This window comes from Puma concolor, chromosome B4 (genome assembly GCF_028749965.1).
Source record: "Puma concolor isolate L17-30 chromosome B4, mPumCon1.1.hap2, whole genome shotgun sequence".
Lineage (NCBI taxonomy): Eukaryota > Metazoa > Chordata > Mammalia > Carnivora > Felidae > Puma > Puma concolor.
In genome coordinates this window covers 87600923-87612052 of record NC_141673.1, presented here as the reverse complement: position 1 = coordinate 87612052, position 11130 = coordinate 87600923, and the positions used below count along the sequence as shown (strand labels likewise).

Here is an 11130-nt window from a genome sequence, read left to right as displayed (position 1 = left end):
TAGATTTAGACTCTTGATGAGATTTGGATTTAATTTCTCAGGTGAGAATATTTGGTAAATTTTGTGCACTTACCTCAGAGGGCATCTATTACCAGTTGATTCTCTTTTGGGTATTTTAGAAGTCGTTATTAATCATGGTCTAAATCCATTAACTCATTAGAGTTTGCAAAAGAGTGATCTTAGAATATCACTATTCCACCATTCCTCTTTTTAAATTAACTGGAATATTTCTATCTAGAGAAACTTAGCCTCATTAACCACTTAGTTACTATGAAGGATAATTTATATAGAAAGAGCAAGATAAAGTTTGATTCCTTCCCTTTGATAACTCATTTTCAAAATAACTTTATTCCCTATCATTCTCCAAAGATGGCCAATGAGTTTGCTTGTTTGCTTCATTGAGTATCATTTTTAAGCCATGAATTATACTTATTTTGCGAGACTGCATTTATCATTCTTATTGATGTTCTAATTGTCCAATGTTGAGGCTGTGGAACATTTTTCAAGTTGCCTTATAAGTCCTTTGGAAATGATCTTGGCAGTGTTTCTTGCTTTCTGATCCCACAAGATAGTTCAAGATTATTTTGTAAATTTCTTGCTCCAGATCTGGAACAAGCCATTTCCCCAAGAAGCTCAGGTTCCATCTAGTGGAAAATAATGTTTAGAGACCACAATCTGGGCACTCAGGGTACACCTACTATTGTGCTGGTCATCATTTCTCGAGAGGACAGATTTAGAGAATCCTTTAAATCCTTTTTTTTTTTTTTTTTAAAGAATTCAGCTTTTTATATAACAAGTTACAGAGAGGTTAATTCAAAAAGACCAAAGTACGTGTCATCATAGACTTCTCTGACTATTTTTTTCTTTGCTTCCACTTTCTTCTCCTCAGCTGGGGCAGCCATGGTGGAGGGAGCAGGACCTCCCGCTGGTAAAGCACCAGCTTCACACCCAAAGCAGAGCTCGAGTTCAACCCATGCAGAACTCAAGTTCATGAACTCATGAGATTGTGACATGAGCCAAAGTCAGCTTAACTGACTGAGCCACCCAGGTGCCCCTAAAATATTTAAATTAAAGAATTCACATGGTTCCCAACTCAAGTTAATAGAATAAGCTATACTGTATTAATTTAATTTACTTTTTTTTTTAAGAGAACTTTTAAATTAACTTTTATGTACAGAAAACTCAACAGCACACAATTAGCCCAGTTTTGTGGGTAGTTCTTCAGCCTTTGCCTTTTCCAACTTGGCAATGCAAACCACAAACTTTGGACCCAGCATGTTGCCTCCCCAGTGATGGCAGATCTTATCAGATCTGTCATTGTAATTGGTCCTGATAGCTTCTACCAGCTTAGCCTGAGCTCCTTTGTCTTCCGGGTTAACCTGTGTGAAGACAACAGTGGTGCAGGTCTTCCTTGGATGTGAGGCCCCAACCTGGTCTTCCTCTTGATGATGCAGTAGGGATCTCCCATCTTACCACACAGGGCAGGCACGAAGACACACAGCTTAATGGGATCCACATCATGTGCAATCACTACCAGCTGAGCCTTCTTGTTTTCCATCAAGGTGGTGACAGTATTAACCCCAGCTCAGAGGACAGATGGTAGCTTTCTTCACAGCCCAGGTCAGCACTCTCTGCTTCTTCTCTTGTTTTATCTCTGGTCTGTATTGTGGACTAGCTTAAGCAGCTGAGTACCTGTTTTGCATTCCAAGGCCTGGGGGAACTGGTTAATCGTGGGAGGCACTTTTAGACATTTATATAGAAGAGTCCTTTGTCACTGTAGCTGGATGCAGTGGATTCATTGGACAAAGTGGGTGAGGTCTCTTTTGGGCTAGATGTCCTGACCAATGCCAAAATTCTTAGGCCTTTTCTCAAATAGGGGATTGATCGCTTTCTTGGCCTCCTGCTTCTTCAGACAGCAGGGACCAAGGCTGTCTTCTTCCCTCTAGCCTTGTTTCCTTTGGCATCTTGGATGGTAAAGGAGAGCTCTTTACTTATCTTTTTTTTTTTTTTAATTTTTTTTAACGTTTTATTTATTTTTGAGACAGGGAGAGACAGAGCATGAACAGGGGAGGGTCAGAGAGAGGGAGACACAGAATCTGAAACAGGCTCCAGGCTCCAAGCTGTCCCGCACAGAGCCCGATGCGGGGCTCGAACTCATGGACCGTGAGATCATGACCTGAGCCGAAGTCGGCCGCTTAACCGACTGAGCCACCCAGGCGCTCCTATTTATCTTTTTTAAAGTAAGCTGTAGGTCCAATGTGGGGCTTGAACTCATAACCCTGAGATCAAGAGTCATATGCTCTACTGATGAGCCAGCCAGGCACTCCAGAATAAGCTATATTTAAAGAAGACTAGCTTCTATTCCTGTTTTTTTTTTTTTTTCCACCCTATATTCCATATTGTATAGCCTAGTGGTAAGTATTTAAAGATTTTTGTGATTCATTTTTCTACTGGTGTTTTAATATAAGTATGTATGTGTAAGACAGTAGTTCCATTTGTGGTGTGTATAGCATAATGTATAGAGAGTTGAATCACTATGTTGTACACCTGAAACTAATATAACATTGTATGTCAACTATACTCAAATTAAAAAAAAAATTAAGCATATATATACATATGAATATATATATATATATACATATAAATGAATATATATATATAAATACACATGCACACACACGTATATATCCTGTTTTAAAATAATGTACTCTAGGTTTTTCTCTAATTCAATTGTTCAATCATATTACTTGCATAATCCATAGAAATGCATGGAGATATTTCTTACTCTTTTTTTCACTCAGCAGAGTACTCCATTATGTGAAGATATATTATTTAAACAACTAGTCCCATTTTGTTGGACATTTGACTTGTTTCTAGTATTTTGATATTACAAACGATGTTGCAATGAATAATCCTGCCAAATGCATTTTTTTTTTGTTTTTGTTTTTGATAGTGTATCTTTGGTATTTGTTTCTAAAAGTAAGATTTCTGGATTAAAGGTTAAAAGATTTTTGTTTTTTTCCTAATCTCAATGGATAGTGCCTGAGGTGTGTAACAATTGCCATGGTCATGGCAAGGATGGGCTTCTCAAGGCATTAGTGCCCATGGCAGTGCAATAGTAGGTTAATAAATGATATTACTTTATTTTTTAATGCCCCTTATTTATTTTTAAAGTTTATTTATTTATTTTGAGAGAGAGAGAGAGAGAGTATGAGTCAGGTAGGGGCAGAGAGAAAGGGAGAGTTCTGATGCGGGCTTGAACTCGTGAACCATGACATGATGACCTGAGCTGAAATCAAGAGTTGAATGCTTAACTGACTGAGTCACCCAGGTACCCCAAAATGATATCACCTTTAAATACACCCCCTCCCACACACACTATATTCAACTTTTATAAAATATCATCCTTTAAACAGCAATTTGGGAATACTTTTGTCATTTCCTAAGATGAGGGATAATTGCTGTTTTCAAAAAAAAAAATTAAAATTATTTTTCCAGAAATATAAGAATGTTCTCAGTGATTGTTATTCTACTTCCCTGACAAAAACTAGAAAACAGAAAGTATAAACTTTAATCTGGGTATAATTTCTGGGATTTATGTGGTTCGATAGTTTTTGTGCTGCAATTCCTTTTTATGTTTGTATGTCAGGGAAAAGTCAGAAAAAGCCAGTGTTGAGAGGAGTTGAATTAATTACTGTGACTTACAGGAGACAAACAGGGAACGTGACAGTCTTTGGTGGGCCTCCAGGACAAAACTGACAAAACTGCCATTTTCACATGTAGAACTTTCCATGTGGTCCTTGCCAACTTGGAAAACCTAAGAGATGGTGTTCTCTGCATTTTCCAGTATCTAAAGATGCTCTATCTAGATCTCACATGATGTATCGCCCATATAAAGAGCCTTGTCCTATTATTTTGGACTTGCCATTCAGAGTCATCCAGTATTATATTCTAAAGATAAGGAAGTGCTCTTTTCTTTCCTTTCATGAAAGATGACTATTGCTGAAAATAGTGAAGCAACAATCTGACTCGACTCTCCAGTGTGTAGAATGAACATAAATAATAAAAATTAACCTTTACTGATAAACATGTAATGGACATAATGCTAGTTAAGCTCTTTTCATGGATATTTCACCTCATTTTCAAAAAGGCCTATCAACGTCTTGTATTTACAAAACTGAGGGTCTAGTGTCAAGCATCTTTTTATTTATCTATTTATATTTTTATTTTTAAGTAAGCTTCACTCCCAGCACAGAGCCCACCGTGGGACTTGAACTCACAAAACTGCAATCAAGTTCTGAGCTGCAGTCAAGAGTCAGATGCTTAACTGATTGAGCCACCCAGATGCCCCAAGCATCTTTTCCAATACTGTACAGTTGATAATGTGGTAGAATGTTGATTGAGTTAAGAATCCATAGTCTTCGTCAAGAGACCATACCACTTGCTAATGTGGGCTCTCTGGAGCTGCTAAAAGGAAATGTCCGGTATTACTTCTAATCATTCATGCCCTGTTGATGGAAATGGATCCAAGTACACAGGAAAGTGAATATAAGAATATATATATGTATACGCACACATATGTACATGTATATATATATATACCTGTATACATATATGGTCTGAGCATACCTATATATACTGTTATTATTATTAAATGCAAATGTGCAATTGTATACACAAATTAGTTATACAAATTACAATTATTATATAATTCCTCAAGTTTTTCTGGATTTGGAAATAATAACAATATATGTAAAAATGTTTGAAACAGTGCCTGATGCATAAAAAAACAAAATGATTTTGTTTCAGAACCCTGTGTAGATAATCTTTGAAGCATTTTCAAGGTGGTCAGTTTTGAAGTTTGGCAAGGACCCAGGTAGTTGCCTGGGATGGGGTGGAAAGAAATATAGGTGGAAAGAAAAGAAAGCAGAAAGAAACAAGCTATGCATTTATACAATGAAAGTTTGATTTCCTGTATAGAGTTTAGCACTCTGTGAAGTGGGAGATCACATTGCTTGGTGTATGATGGAGGCTTTGAAAGTTTAGCTATGACAGCAGTGACTGTGGAATCCCCCTGCAAGTTTACCATTCAAACAATGCTGTCCTGAATTTTTTTAACTTATTTATTTTATTTATGATTATGATTATGATTATTATTTTGAGAGAGAGAGCGCGCATAAGTGAGCGAGGGGCAGAGAGACATGGGGAGAGAGAGAGAGAGAGTAAAGCGGGGCTCACCTGAAGTGGGGCTCAAGCTCACAAACCGTGAGATCATGACTTGAGCCAAAGTCAGATGCTTAAGACTTAGCCACCCAGGTACTCCTGGTATACTGAATTTTGCTTGATTTTATCCCATTGATAACTTCCTGGGAAACGTAAGAACCTGATAGATGTAGATAGGTATTGAGATGTCCCCTTTGAAAGCTACACCCATAACATAGTATATCTGTCACCTTTTTGTTCTCCAGGATTAAAAGTTTTGGGGCAGAGTCTCATGGGGAAGTGAAATGGACATAATGATCATTACACCTTTTCTATGGTTCTTAGACTTTAGGCCTGAAAACTCAGAATACCTTTGCGTTCCCAGATATTGAGAAAAAAAGTGAGCTCAAATTCCAACTGATCTTGGTTAAATAATTAACATAGAACATCTGCTAGTCATTTTAAAATTCAACATGTTTGCACGTTTTATTAGAGCAATGTTTTTCCCAAATTTTCTATTTTGATGGCTCAGAATGTTTTCTCCTGTATTTTTGCATCCTTGCCACCAGATGGCAGTAACAACCCATTTATTAATTTCTCCCCCTTTTCTTCTCCCTTGCTTTTCCTCCCTCTCCTCCTCTTTCCTCCTCTACCTCCTTTCTACTGATCACCATTCTTCTGACTAATGTTATTCGAGAAGTGAATCAATCAATGGCTCTAAGTTAAAAGTGATGGCTAAAATTTCCACTGTATTTCCTATGACAAATAAGCATGATAGAGTCATAGTTCCCTAGTGCCACAAAGGTGGGAAGGGACACCTGGGTGGCTTGCTCGGTTAAGCATCTGACTCTTGGTTTTTAGCTCAGGACATGATCTCACAGTTCCTGAGTTTCAGCCCCGTGTCAGACTCTGCACTAATTGTGTGGGGCCTGATTGGGATTCTCTCTCTCCCTGCCCTGCACATGTACTCTCTCTCAAAATAAATAAATTTAAAAAAAAAGGGGGGGGGGTGGGAAAATGTCCATTTGGCAAGCAATGGTAAATAACATGATCTTGTGTGGAAGTTGAAATGTCCTTAAATAATAAATGCTTCTAGTAAGTAATAAAACACTACCTTGGATTGTATGTATGAGAAGTATATATAAAACTATGTGTGTGTGTGTGTGTGTGTGTGTGTGTGTGTGTGCAAGTTCTTAAAGAGTGTGTGTGAGAGCATGAGCAAGTTCTTTTGGGGTTGCGGTGTAGGTTGTATACAAATGACTTCGAGAATCACTTATTACAACCCTGTCACATCCTAGGCATGACTCCATTAAAGATGAGAAAGTGAGGTTATCCAGAGGTGAAGTGAGACCTTACATGACCCTGGTCTCTATTCCACTTAATCATCACTTCCCTTATTCAGTTTCCTTAAATATGACGTATTTTCTCTCTCAGATATTTTCTCCAGGAAGAAGTTTCTTGTTCAACTATCTTGGTTTCATAAGTACATGTTTCAGTTTGGGAAGAAAAATTGTTGTGTGACTCTTTTTTTTCCCACTTCTTAAAAATAGCTATAAAAACCTTCTAAAGCTTGGAAGAAAGTAAAAAAAAAAACAAAAAACAAAAAAAAACTAATAATTGTGCTGAACCAAAGGCTGCTTGGACATAGTTCTTTAGATTTGTCTTGAAGAGACTGTTTTTAATTCTTTGTTTTTTAAAGTTTATTTTATATATTTTGAGAGAGAGTGAGTGAGCAGGGGAGAAGCATAGAGAGAGAGGGAGAAAGAAAATTCCAAGCAGGCTCCACACTGTCAGTGCAGAGCCCAACTCAGGGCTCTATCTCACAAACTGTGAGTTCATAACCTGAGCAGAAATTAAGAGTTGGATGCTTAACTGACTGAGTCACCCAGGTGCCCCTTGATGAGACTGCTTTTAAACCAAACATGCACACTCAAAATTTAAAGGGAAGTAGCTTGAAATGGATGGGTTCTTTTATCCATTGTATTTTTAGTTAGTGAGGTTTATCTGGACCCTTTTCAATAGCTTAAAATGATTAGCTGATATGATTTTAGCTGCAGCACAGAAAAGTAATCCTCAGGGTGTCTTTAGTGATTAACGATGACAGATTATGGAACATAGGTTTTATTAGTGAGATACAATTATCTTTAACATTATAATCTATAGGTCTAGCTTTGATATGTGCATGTTCACATACCATATTCATAGATGTGGGCATGTTTTTTACCCTCATATATAAAATGAGGATAATAATACCCATATGGGGATTCACTGTGATAAAGCCCATGAAGTGTGGCTATGCATACAATATTCAATCAAGAAGTGTGCTCTCTCTTTCTCAATCTACCCAGGATAATTGTATACAGATTCTAGTTTACATTGTAAAGAGGCAAAACTTTTACACATTTGTTGCTCCCAGAAGTTCACTCGGTAAACATTCACTTCCATGTCTCCCTTTGGTTTGGGAATTTTTTTAAGTTTATTTATTTATTTTGAGAGAGACAGAGACAGCACAAGTAGGGGGGCGGGCAGAGAGAGAAACTGAGAGACAGAGAATCCCAAGCAGCCTCGTGCTGCCAGCACAGAGATTGACTTGGGGCTTGAAGTCACAAAACTGAGAGATCATGACCTGAGGCGAAACCGAGAGCCAGAGGCTTAACCAACTGAGCCACACAGGTGTCCCTGGAATTTTTCTAATGGCAATCTAATGAGGAAAATAATTTTTTGTTCTTTTTTATTTTAGATTTTTAAAAAAATGTTTTATTTATTTTTCAGAGAGAGAGAGAGAGAGAGACAGAGTGTGAGAGGGGAGGGGCAGAGAGAGAGAATGAGACACAGAATCCTAAGCAGGCTCCAGGCTCTGAGCTGTCAGCACAGAGCCTGATGGGGGGCTCGAACTCACGGACCAAGAGACCATGACCTGAGCCAAAGTTGGACACTTAACTGGCTGAAGCACCCAGGCGCCCCAAGAATGTTTTATTCTTATGCCAATCACAGCACTTAAAGCATCCCTCGGCGTCTACCTCCTGAGCCCACCCTCAGCACTGGACCACATTTGTGGAGGAAGGAAGAATAGAAGCAGATGGGACTAAAGAAATTAAGTTTCTTTTCTTAACTAAACAAGGAACAATGCTACTAGTTAGAATAAATTAGTGAAGATTAAATAAGGTAATTAACAGGTGCTTTGAAATGCTCTGTGTTGCTAGAACGTCAGAGGGACTTAAGAGTATACTTTAATACAGAAAGTTTTCTAAATGCCTATGTCTTAGAGGGGCCTACAATAGTTGTCTCTGCTGAAGAGCTTCAAACTCTTATCACATATTTCCGTGAGCTGTGAATCTGGTTTCATAGCCCTTAGCTTCTGGAATGGCACAGACTTCTAAAGGCAGGCAAAGGCCTCAGTTCCTCCTACAGTTTCAGCACTGACTGATTGATATTTTATTTCTGAATAGCTTTAAACTTTATTTTTGAAATAGAAGATAATGTTCCCATGGAATCTTGGCATTTTAAAGAAATAATTTCTGTTTTAAAACCTTGCTCAGGCACATTTGAGGTATTAGGAACTCAAAAACCACATGGCAGTTTGGCAAACCTACGTGACCAAATTGTATTTGTTTAATGAAAGCCTTGGGTTGCCTTATTCTAAAATGTTGAGTGCTTAATGCTTCTGGACCTTAACATGGTGAAGTTGGAAAACTTTCCATTTGGGGAGGAGTGATTATTCCTGATACAGGAATTTGCCTTTGTAGCAGGTCTTCCCTTTCACCCAGGAGTTTTCAATGTGAAGATAGAATGAATGATAACCTCCCATCATTCTTAGAGAAGTGCTGAAATCCAGTGACGGAACCAAAGGGCAGTACCTTCGGATTGATGCATAAGCATTTTGTTTTACAATATAAATTGTATGTACTGGTTGAACTTTTGTCTTTGCAGAGCCAGAGATTTTTTTCCCCTCTAAATTTTATTTATTTATTTATTTATTTATTTATTTATTTATTTATTTGTTTGTTTGTTTAATAATCTCTACTCCCAGAGTGGGGCTTGAACTCATGACCTCAAGATCAAGAGTCACATGCTCTACCAACTGAGTCAGCCAGGCACCCGCTTTCTCCCTAAATTTAGATTTAGACTGCCTAAAGCCTGAAAAATACTGTTTCAGAGAGATGTACAGATGCTTCCTCTCCTCCATTTCCACACCCCCTCCACAAGAATTTCCTCCCAGAGATGGGAAGTTGAGACTGTGTTTTCATTGAGCAATGCAAAGCCTAAGTGTCACTTCGTTTGAGGAGGTAACTGGGCTCAGTGGAAAGACCTGAATACACAAGACTGATATCAAGGAGCTTTACCACCTATGTTTTCTTCCAGTTTTATGCTTTCAGGTCTTATGTTCAAGGCTTTAATCCATTTTCAGTTGATATTTGTGTATGGTGTAAGCCAGTGATCTACTCTGCCTTCCCCGCTGGCTGGTTTTTTTGTTTTTTTGTTTTTTTGTTTTTTTTTTTTTTGCAAGTAGCTGTCTGGTTTTACCAAGACCATTTATTGAAGAGACTGTCTTTTCTCCATTGTGTATTCTTGGCTCCTTTGTTATAAATTAATTGACCAAAGAGGCATGCGCTATGTTTGTTTGTTTATACTTAAACTGCAACCACTTTCTCCTACTTTAAGAATCCTGGTTCTCATGAACACAGTAGATAAATAAATTAAAATTTTCCATAATTGCACTATTATTTTATTCCGTGTTACAAACATTAGTCTTGAAATAACCATACTAAAATCACTATGATTTAAAATAACTGAGAACTGTTGAAGTGTTTTTTTTGAATATGTTCTACACATTATACCCAATTTTTTTTATAACTTACTGCCTAGCTTAAATATAGAAGCATTATGCAGTACACTCTCTTCCCTCATTCCTCTCTTAGTGTCAGTTCTACAATTAATTAAGTATATGTTCAGTACTCATCATCAGTCTTCATGTTGATAATTCTTTACTCGTTTGGGTTGTGTAAAATACATTTTGTATTTAAAAAAATTTTTTTTTAAGTAGGCTTACATCCAGTGTGGAGCCCAACACAGGGCTTAAACTCATGACCTTAAGATCAAGGGGTGCCTGGGTGGCTCAGTTGGTTAGGTGTTCAACTTCTGCTCAGGTCATGATCTCACAGCTCGTGAGTTCAAGCCCCACCTTGGGCTCTGCGCTGACAGCTCAGAGCCTGGAGACTGCTTTGGATTCTGGGTCTCCCTCTCTCTCTCTGTCCCTCCCCTACTTGTGCTCTCTCTCAAAAATAAATACTTTTTAAAAATTACACACAAAAAAAAGATCAAGACCTGAGCTGAGATCAAGAGTGGGATGCTCAGGGCACCTGGGTGGCTCAGTCGATTAAGTGTCTGACTTAATTGAGCTTCTGACTCTTGATTTTGGCTCAGTTCATGATCCCTGGGATGTGGGATCAGGTCCTGTGTTGGGCTCCTTGCTGAGTGTGGACCCTGCATGAGATTTTCTATCTCTCTCTCTCCCTCTGCCCCTCTCCCCAACTTGCACATACATGGGCTCTCTCTCTCTCTCTCTCTCTCAAATTAAAAAAAAAACTGATGATAATCTAATTTTCTTTCCCTTAGTCATTCCCTCTATCTCTCTTTTACATTGGTGGTTTCTGTTGACATAAAATAAACTATACACATTTAAAAGGTATATGCTAAGCAGAACTATTCTAGCTCCAAGATTCCCTCCCCTTATCGGTGTACATACCCTGTATAATCCCCTCTATGGATTGAATGTGTCCCCACAAAATTCATATGCTGATGTTCTAATCGCTCATGTGATATTTGAAGATGGGGCCTTAGGGAGTAATTAGGGTAGATTAGATCATAAGGATGAGGACCTCATGATGGGATTAGTAGCCTTGTAAGAAGAGGAAAAGAGAGAGACAA

The 11130-nt window shown here is 38.1% G+C and overlaps 1 pseudogene; it reads right to left on the bottom strand.

The window, feature by feature from the left end:
• Window positions 1–1196: 1196 nt before the first annotated feature.
• Window positions 1197–3793, bottom strand: LOC112867840 (large ribosomal subunit protein eL8 pseudogene; annotated as a pseudogene).
• Window positions 3794–11130: the final 7337 nt, after the last annotated feature.